The following is a 10,839-nucleotide window of genomic DNA, read 5'->3' as shown; positions in this document are numbered from 1 at the left end:
TAGATGGGGTTTAGCAACAGACCAGTGCTTGTTCATTTTTTTTTGTCCGATTGAGTTTGATTGCGGTGTTACGCAATGTAGGATAAGCAAGAAGACCTCGTTATAACGGGTGAGTAGCGTTTAATATTCTAAATGTGTGTTGAAAATAATACGAAAGTGTGACAATATTCGTATTTTAAGTTTAACACCAGAAGTTAATAAAAGTGCGAGGATTTTTATATGTATTTTAAATATGTTTTAAACAAATTTTAACTCTTCAACATTTTTCTAACAAGCAAAAGGATAATTTCTGTATTTTTAAATTGTATTATTAATATTAATATTACTGATTACTAATTATTATATATATTTAAAAGTAAAATTATATTTATAACACTTGTTTAGTTGATATTTATTTAACTTTGGGTGTTTTTCGTTATGAACAAAATTACACATTAAACTTGTAAACAACCCAGCTGTAAGCGCACTTGGTAGAATTCATACACATTTATCGTAACGTATTCTAAAGTTTGATTCAACTAAATAAGTGTGTATATGTAATTTGAGCGCCGTTAACATAGACAAAACTGATTCTTTTAGCAAAGCATTTACATGTAAAACGAAATTGTCTTTAAAGGACAGCTAAGAATATTTAATTGCTTTTGCCTAGACATGGGGTTTAATTGAGCACTTTATTTACACGGAGTTATGGAAAATTCCAATAAGATCGATAACCGATTAATCATTCAGTGTTTCTGCCATATTTGTAGCTTCTGAAACCATTCTATTACATCTACAACATATTTTACATTCGACGTAATACTTGTAAATCCATGCTTAAATGGTTTAAAAACATCTGGGTTTCTGACACGAGAATTACGGGACAAAGCAACAACAACAAAATATGGTTTCTTTTAAACGTTAAATGCTATCCCAGTGAATAGTGTTCTGCCACGGTAAATACATGCATAATACTTCTTTTCATTTCTGACGTGTTCTTGTCATATCTCTTGTAAGTCATTATTTATCAGCCAGTGTAGGAAATACGCAATGCCTAGGGTTACATGAGGACTTTGACCGTTGGCCAGTTATCCGCTATGTAAACAACTGGGCGATTTCACGCCTTTATACTGACCGCTCGGACTTCCAATAACGTGAACTACCAATGCTGTGTATTCGCCTGCTCCCAATTTACATGTACGTAGGGTTACCATTTAGTATGCGTGTTGAAAACTGGGCATAATGCTTGAGCGAAAAGCATTATCCCAGATTAGCCTGTGCAGTCCGCACATGCTAATCAGGGACGACACTTTCCGCCTAAACTGGATGTTCGTGTGGAAGAGACTTCTTTTAAACGAAAAATACCATAAAAGCGGAAAGTGTCGTCCCTGATTAACCTTTGCGGACTGCACAGGCTAATCTGGGATGACACTTTTCGCACATGAATTATGCCCAGTTTTCTCAGAACGCGGCTCATTTATTATGCGTACCATGTTAAGGTATGCTATCTGGGATTACCCTGGTTGCAGATTATTCGTTCAAATATGGGTTTAGTATTTATGTAACGCATGTTCGATTCAATGTGTTAATTAAAACGATGTCCAATACAGTTGACAGCCTGTAACTTTATATCAAACTACTGCCTTTCACACTGAGGCAAAATGGTGGACCTTGTTTAAACTTTCTTTAAGTACGCATATAGATTAAGATGGTATAACTTACAAAGAACAGTTCAAAGCTGATATTTTAATGTCTCGCTAAAGTTTATGCATTAATTGAGTTTCATTTACCACCATGCGAGAAAAAAGTATTGCATTTTGGTGACTTCGTTGACTATTTAATGACTGTTTAAAAACAACGGTTTTGTATGATTTTCACAAGTTCCATGTATGCTTTTCGTGGAAAGATCTACTTTGAATCTTCATTAACAGGAAATTCTGTTTGGGGCCGTCTATGCAGCATTTTGCACAGCGTTTGAAGTTTGAAATGTATTTTTTTTACTAACTTAAATTCACGTAAAATGTCCCTTTCCAGTTTAAAGTCAATTTTCGTAGAAAAGGTTATCATGTAGATAGTACCGGTATATCATAAGCTTTCTCATTACAGATCCATATAAACGCAGGCAATGTCTCTTTCCAGTTTAAAGTCAATTTTCGTAGAAAAGGTTATCATGTAGATCGTATATCATAAGCTTTCTCATAACAGATCCATATAAACGCAGTCAATTCTTTTCGTGGATGTCTTAACACAATCGGAAAATCGCTGTTTTGGTCGGGTTTACCTTGGGTGAAGCATGGCGGATTGATTAGGCTGGGAAGGAGTGTGTAAATATATGACAAAACCTGTCGTCGCGGTGCGTAGTGAATGTAGCGTACAGGTATGCGCTCAGTTTTAAGGTGAATTGTGGTCAGCTACGGCAACAAAGCAAACGATCTTATTTTCCGTTTACGTTTCAGTAGTTTAACCCATTTATGCCTAGTGGACTCTCCCATCCTTCTAAATTGGGTCAATTTATTTCCAAAATTAGGGATGTCTAGTATATTTATTTCTATATTTAGAATATTTCTTACAGATTTCTTACAGAAATTCCTTTCAGCAAACAGCGCAGACCCTGATGAGACGTCTCATCTGGGTCTACGCTGTTTGCCAATGCCTTTTTTCTACACGCTAGACATAAATGGGTTCATTTCCGCATGAACGTGTTAGTGTTATGCCTTTTTCGATACGATTTCGATATAGTCATGTTAAATGGTATGTTGATGTGTTCACTTGTTTCAACTGTTTGCCATGCTGGTCTGTTTACATGAATGTGTAGGCGTTTTTGTATTCCATGTCGTTATCGTTTAACGATAATTTTCATTAGCATGTTGTGTATGTTATTACCGACTTGCGAAGCTTTCTATAAGGAGAGGTACTTTAGCGCAAACTTCACGATAACTTCACAAGCTTCCCGAAGCTCTCCTGTAAATCAATACCACTCCTTGTGTGTATATAATCAATAGTTTCCTAGAAGATAACTTCGAGGGCATGTAAATATCCCAAGAAAAATACAAGAATGTGATTATCACAAAAAATAGAAACTGGAAGACTGATATTTGATTCCTTATATAATATCGCCCCGTGGTGCAAAAAGGTACCGTGTGCTATTGAAATTTAATATCATATGGTACTTTTTTTTGCACCAAAAGGTCCATATGTTGTTATCTTCTAGTGTTTTGCTGATTTATTTTCCAAATTGTTGATGACTCGTGATTGGCGTGTTTAGCGAATGATTTGATATCGATTACCAGTAGTATGTTGTTACATGTATGGCAATTACACGGAATGTAAAGTACACCTTAAGATAAAAGTGCCTTCTAACACATAACCCATAATGGCTGCCCGTTTTGTGCAGTGCTTGGTACACGCGCTTCTCAACCTATCGACCCGGGTTCCACACCCACCCCAACCCCGTGCATGTGAGCTTGGTAAGTGGTCGTCATACCGGACAGTTGTATACCGGTTAACCCCCCCCCCTCCCCTCCTCCCAAGCACAAAACCCCAAACATTGAATATTTGAATATCGCTTAGTAAAAACTACTAAAAAACTGTAAATTGCAGCTTTAACACAAAGCCCCATACGTGGAAGTGTTAACTTACCGGGTAGGCCTGATTGGTAATTGTCGTCTCGGGTTCTACAAAAATGTACCCCGAGTACTCAGAATTATACTTAAATGTACCCCGGGTACGGAAAATATACTTAAACGTAACCAACCCATTTAGACTGTACCCGAGTTTTATTCCCGTCCAAAACCCGATGTCGTATATTGCGCTACGGATTATGAAACAAAATTCGCTTTTATTTAGTATGCGCTTCGATAATATAGAGGCCATTTTACAAAATATTGACAAAATCATAATTAATTTGAAAAAAATTTATCCGACAACGATCAATTTAGCGTTTGATTTCCCGGGAACGATTAAGTACGATTTAGATTATTTTCCGTACCCGGGGTAAATTTAAGTATACTTAAGATTACCCGGGGTACATTTAAGAAGTACCTGAGCCGACAATGACCGATCGAGCCTAACTCACGCTCTGATTCACACACAAGCCCACACATGTAACCCTTATGTTTGCAGGTCGAACGCACAACGACAGACATTTACTCGTTACTTGTTTTACATTTCAGTTTGATTAACGCGTGTATTCGTTGAAATGAAATTTCTGATATTGCAATCAATTAAGGGCCGTCTGTTCGCCATATTTTGAAAGGCAAATAAATGAGCTTTTCCAATCGAGCGCCTGCAAACTTTAATCAGTACTTCAAAATCAGCAGGCGCATGTTTTCGAACTGGAAATATACTCGGATGTATCGAAATACCCTGCTTAGAAAGCCATTTGTGATATTTATTCATAAGAGCTTCGAGTAATTTTGACTTCCTCCGCCGCGATAACAAGTTCGACGTGACCTTCACCTTCGTTCTGTGTCATTAAAATTCTTCCGCGAAAAAAGGAGGGCACGGCGACCCTTAGATTTCTTTTTACAATCTTCATTCGTGCGTGAGAATTCAGAATGAACATGGTTTTAAGCGACGTGATGGTCTGTATTCAATTACTTGAAAGCTGTCAGAAACGGCCCCGATTTTTCTATGTTTAAATATCGCTGGTTCATCCATCATTTTGAAATGTACGTACACAGAGTAACTCTTTCAAAAGTTGCTTTATAAAATAACGGCATGTGCGAGGGGTGATCATCAAAAAGTTAATGAACAAAGTAAAAACAATTGTTAAATAAAAGACAGATTATTTGTGCATTCGATGATTTATTTCACTTTTAAAATAGTCGTGAAGTACACGTGTGTTTTGAATGAATCATGAGCATACAATTGTATTCCCAATCTTGCTTCTCCTTGTTACTAGTGTAGCATGGTGAAATTTTCATCAATTTGCGTTGTTTTGTGTTTTTTTTGTAAACGAAAGCGTAATAAATTATAATTATGAAAGCATTGTAAGTAGCTCACCGTAAACGAGAAACTGATATTCTTGTACTTTTTCAGCAGCCTATGACAAGAGCGAAGATGCCGGTAATATTGTCGAAGGTGGGGAAACTGGCCCAAGAAATTACCAGGTCTAACATTGGGCTACCAGGCGGTGCTTACATACGCACTACAGACGTTGGATTCAGTGAAGTCGTGTTCTGAGAAAACTGGACATAATGCATGTGCGTAAAGTGTCGTCCCAGATTAGCGTGTGAAGTCCGCACAGGCTTATCAGGGACGACACTTTCCACTTTTAAGGAATTTTCGTTTAAAGGAAATCTCTTCAACACGAAAATCCAGTTAAGGCTGAAAGTGATATCCCTGATTAGCCTGTGCGGACTGCACATGCTAATCTGGAACGACACTATACGCACATGCATTAAGCCATTTTTTTCAGAACGCGACTCAGGGTTTCAACGTGTTCAATGTCACGTACGTATGTTCTTTAGAGGGTTCAGTGTTTGACATTGTTTGTTGCTTCCGTTCGTTATTACACAAAGCATTTCATGAAGAAGGGTAATACAAGTGTATTCAATTTCGACGTTGTTTGTCGCTCAATAAACAACGAATCGGATTTATAATGCATAAGAAGTTAACCACGAGGTTAATCCGATGTAGTCTTCAGCCACGCTTCAGAAAAACAAAGGTCTATAAACAACTAAATTGAGAATGAATTCGATGCAAACGTTATATGGCGTATAATGTGAACTGGAAAATAGAACTTTGTTTAACCATGCGGCTCTCTTGATCCTGACGTCTTTTTGCGTTGTTTATTAGAAAGTTCGATATAATGTTGGCGTTGGCTATTTTTATTTTTTTTAATCATAATCGTGTTAGAAGGGAATTTTAATATTATATCCCTACATCGCATTTACTGTCAATATGTTATTCAAATAAAAATGTAAATGAAAACGCATCAACGTGAAGCCCTGCATGTTAAAATAACACTATAATGAATTCGTTTATGGTGTAGAAATACATTATGTTATCTGTTCATTAAAGTGACGATTGTTTGCTTGATTTCGACTATCACCTACGCCGATATGTGGTGTAAACAACATGTAACCCTTTCAGTGCGGGAACCGGATTTTGAAGGCCTTTGCAAACAGTTTGGATCCAGATGAGACGCCACAGAACGTGGCGTCTCATCAGGATCCAAACTGTTTGCTATTCTGATAGTGTTCTTTGAAAAAAATCGAAGAAAATGCTAATTTTAGAAGTTCAGCAGAAGACATTTTAGCAGACGACAAATTTCCCAGCATGCAAAGGGTTAAGTGATGTTCAGGTAAATGATACCTCTTAGGCATATAGCATGACCTCGCGCGGACGAATTCGTTTCTCGGCGTGCCCCCGGGGCATGCATTTGCGAGTAACGTTGGTACATGCGTTAATTTCGTTCCACGTAAGGACACTTTTTATACCGAAAATATCCTGGTTAAATTACAATGCGACGAGCACATGTTTGTACTTGATAATATCAACAGCATGCGTTGTTAATTTGTTTTAAATATTAAGGGAATCTTTTTTACGTTGTCAGAAAAACAACTCTATTAATGAGTCTTGTTACGAGCCTTACTCCAGTAAAAAAATCCAGTCAAATTATAATAATAATAATTACAATAATAACATCTATAATAGTATACGTTTATGCCGTTACACGTCAATAGCAGTGTTTCATAAATAAGTGCAAAAAAAAATATGAAGATTAAAAAACACATAAAGAATCATTTTAGCCGACAAAAAAAAAACACATTGAGAATCATTTTAGCTAACATGCAGTAAAATTACACCGTTTTATGGCAGCCCGTTTAATGTTTGCTGCAGTAAAGATATTCATTTATAAAGCGTTATGTTCTCTTTTCTGCTCTTTGAAATGCATTCAGGATTTAGCAAGACTTACAAAGCGCAGGGCTTGAATTGGAACAGGTTGCTTCCTGAGACACGTTGGAAGGAAAACTGTTTACCTTAAACCTTGTATGCCTAGTGGACTCTCTCATCCTTCTAAATTGGATCAATTAATTTCAAAATTAGGGATGTATCGTATATATTATTTCTATATTTAGAACATTTCTTACAGAAATTCCTTTTAGCAAACAGCGCAGACCCTGATGAGACGCCGCAATATGCAGCGTCTCATCTGGGTCTATGCTTTTTGCCGAGGCTTTTTTTAAACGCTAGGCATAAATGGGTTTTAACTGACAAAATTGTGCCGCGTTTAATCATACGATCTTAGATTAAATCATTAATTAAGCAAATATTCCACGAGGTATTTTCTTGTTAAAAGTAATTTGATGTAAATGTCAAGTAATACAGTATGTAACTATATAAAATGGCTGATAGCCAATAAAACAAATTGAGTGTGTATGTATTACGTATTTACGGCTGATATTTTACGAGGGTGGCGCTTAGAAATTGAACCCCCCACCACCACCATTTTCCTATTATAGTTATTATTTGGAATAGTATACATTGATATATTGCGCGTGCCTCAAATTCCCTTAAACATGAGCTACGTGTATTAACCCATTTATTCCTAGCGTCTAGAATAAAAGACCTTGGCAGCAGCGTAGACCCAGATGAGACGCCGCATGATGCGGCGTCTCATCAGGGTCTGCATTGGTTGCTTAAAGGAATTTCTGTAAGAAATATTCTAAATATAGAAATAAATATACAAGACATCCCTAATTTTGGAAAATAATTGATCCAATTTAGAATGATGGGAGAGTCCACTAGGCATAAATGGGTTAAAGTTTAACAAAACTACTTAATAGTCATAATTTACGTTGGTCAATATACACTAAAGTTTTACAATGGGGTTGAAAAATATAACGTTTAGGGATAATCAAGACGATAATTATTTTAAAGTGTGTGGTAAAGGAGGAGTACCGGTAAAGGAGAACCATTTAGATTTCATAACGCCGCCCCCCCCCCCCCCCTACGGCATTGATTAAGATTCATGCAGATAAATACTTGCACTTCACAAGTACAATTGTTTACCTTTACGTTTTCTTTCCCTACTCCCAGATGATTCACCGCTGATAATCGACGTCGTCGGATATAACTCTTCCGATGAGCGTGATGACGTCGACGCAGAATCCACGTTGGGCGATTCCAGATTCGGGCTTCCGCCTAAACTTCCGTTTCTGCACACAACATCCGGACTTCCGGTTGGCTTCTTATAAATCGGCGGCTGCGGCGCGCTCACCGGAGGCGACTGAGCGTTATGGAACGCGGGGACGCGGGTTCCGGTTCCGTGAGCAATAAGCGGAAGGGAAAGCATCGGTTGCGCCAGTGGGCCCATGGAAGTGAAAGACGTCATCTGATGAGCGACTTGGGTCCCCGGAAGTGAGACCATAGACAACATAGGCACCGGGCTAGGTACATTGTGTTCGCCATACATCCTCGATTAGTCCCTAAAATGAACAACTAACAAACCACCTCTAGGCATATCAACCTCACCAGTTATCGTTTTCACACTGCCTGTACTACAGTTAGGTCTAAACACTGTATGTTTCACATACTTGTCCTTACGTATACGCGAGTTTATTCCGACAAGTTCACCATTACAACAAGATTCTGTTTTAACTATCACCGGGTATTGTTAATTAGTGCAAAATAATATTTAATGCTTTACATCATGTCCATTAAACAACAACAGGTTAAGGTTTTATCAAGTGTACTGCGCAAAACTTGCACTTTAACTGCCCAACATAGTGGTCAGTATGGACATAATCACCAGCCATTACTAACTGACCGGCCGAGTCCATTTTCTATTGGTCAGCGAGAGGGCAGTTTGACCTTCTTGCTAGGTCAGGTCTCCGACAGGTAAAGCCACTCAGTTAATGTTGAAAGCGTCAGTTGCGAATTGTACCATTCGTCTTTGTTAAATATCAAATACTCTTTTCAGCGGATAAAGGAAATACATAATAAATTTAACTGATACAAAGCAATTTATTTTTCGTTGATTTATGTTTTAATTCCTTTCTGTTTGTGGTTCAGAATTTATGATTTTTTTTTACAAAATCACAACCTGCCTAAATGTTTACCAACTAGTGATATGTATGGCCTTAATTAAATAAAAAATGTGGGCAATATACATTTGTATCGAAATTTAAGCGTTTTTTATGCATTTCATAACAGCTATATAATAACTTTAGAGAATAAATATAAATGATAAGTATATTGGTTTATAAATTGCAAATTACACAAATGTCGCTTATGTCGGACAATAAAATGACAGATACTGGCGAAAATTACTGAGAAATCACTATCACGTTTGTTTTCATGTATGATTTGCATCATTTACGAAAAGTAGTCGGGATGTTTTGTACGATTTTCCAAATATGAAGTGTATGCATGTTGTATTATAATTGAATAGTTAAATGGATACCCGATCATGTCAGATCATCTACCCGAACGTATATTTATTGTTAAGGACAATATATATCAATCAGCACCGAACACTTGTTTCCCTGGATACGTCGGTAAAGTGGCCTCAGAGGCGGGATTTCCAGTAAAGAGTTCGCCATTTGCGCACATTTCGATGACGTAACCTTACGCCATGCTCTTATGCGCCGACTTGTAATAGCGTTATCGATTTGTATCGACAATTCGATCGCCACTCACCGTAACGTTACGTCAAGGTACTTACACTGGCTTTATCTTACCTAAACTAGGTCATTCAGTCTAATTCTGCAGCGTAATGCACCGATTGGTAAATATTGCATCGGGTTCGTCTGGCGGGAGTTAATTATCAGACACCCAGTTTGGTAATAGTCGATAATATTTCGTGTGTAGTTGGTATTGACTCGAACAAAGGACCAAACTGTGTCTGTCTTTGGTTTGCGCAAGTTTAATTCTTAAATGGTCAACAACGACAGGCCTTTGAAGTGAAAATGCCCACTTGTCGAGACTAAAATGTGATGTACACATTTATATCGACGAGTAAAACATATATTAGAGTGTTGTATACTTCAGGTGTCCATCGACTTGTTTTATTAAATTCGTCGATTTCATAAACAAACGCATATTGATTACTTTAAAATAAGCGGTTAAGATTCCGAAATATTTTTTTACGTCTATTTCAACGTGTTATTGATTAACAAGACAAAACCTTAATTATGATACTAAAATAGGTACAAGTAGCACAATTTGCCCGCACAACTACCACTACTTCTACTACTGCCACTGTCGTGCTTCTAATACTGATACTAATGCTTCTGCTAATATTGATGCTGCCTGAGGTTGCTGGTTCTATTGCATATAATGATGATGATAATTAATAATAATAATAACAGCAACAATAGCAACAACAACAATATTATATAGTACACATAAAACAAATGACGGACAAGAACGTATGACTTGTTTTTGCCCTGTCTGTTGGTTTGTTTGCCCAAACTTTAACATTTTGCCATAACTTTTGCAATATTGAAGATAGCAACTTCATCTTTGGCATGCATGTGCATTTCATGGAGCTGCACATTTTGAGTGGTGAAAGGTCAAGGTCATCCTTCAAGATCAAAGGTAAAAAAATTATAGCGGCGCAGAAGGGTACATGGTGTTTCTGACAAACACAGTTCTTGTTAAATATTTAAAAAAAAAACATGTAACAACAACAACAACAGTATGTCGAATATTTAGCTTTATTTAAACAATTAATACAAGTATTTACTATGCGAATAATATAACGGAACCGTGGGAAATAGCTGATTTATCTGTGTTTATAGCTCATCAAATAGAAGTTTTTGAATGTTCTTAATCATTGAGAAGCTCAATGATATAACTATTACTCGGAGTTGTTAATGTGGATGTTAGTGTTCATGCAAATAATACTAT

The 10,839-nt window shown here is 37.1% G+C and overlaps 1 long non-coding RNA gene across 1 annotated transcript; it reads left to right on the top strand.

Moving 5' to 3' along the window:
• The first annotated feature begins 54 nt into the window (after positions 1-54).
• On the top strand, positions 55-8,955 carry LOC127848913 (uncharacterized). Its single transcript, XR_008034813.1, has 3 exons — positions 55-109; positions 5,020-5,090; positions 8,026-8,955. It is a non-coding gene; the product is annotated as an uncharacterized LOC127848913 (long non-coding RNA).
• The last annotated feature ends 1,884 nt before the right edge of the window (positions 8,956-10,839 follow it).

The sequence above is a fragment of the Dreissena polymorpha genome, chromosome 10 (genome assembly GCF_020536995.1).
Source record: "Dreissena polymorpha isolate Duluth1 chromosome 10, UMN_Dpol_1.0, whole genome shotgun sequence".
Taxonomy (NCBI): Eukaryota; Metazoa; Mollusca; class Bivalvia; order Myida; family Dreissenidae; genus Dreissena; species Dreissena polymorpha.
Note: the sequence above shows the minus strand (reverse complement) of the source record. Positions and strands in the feature narration are given on the sequence as shown.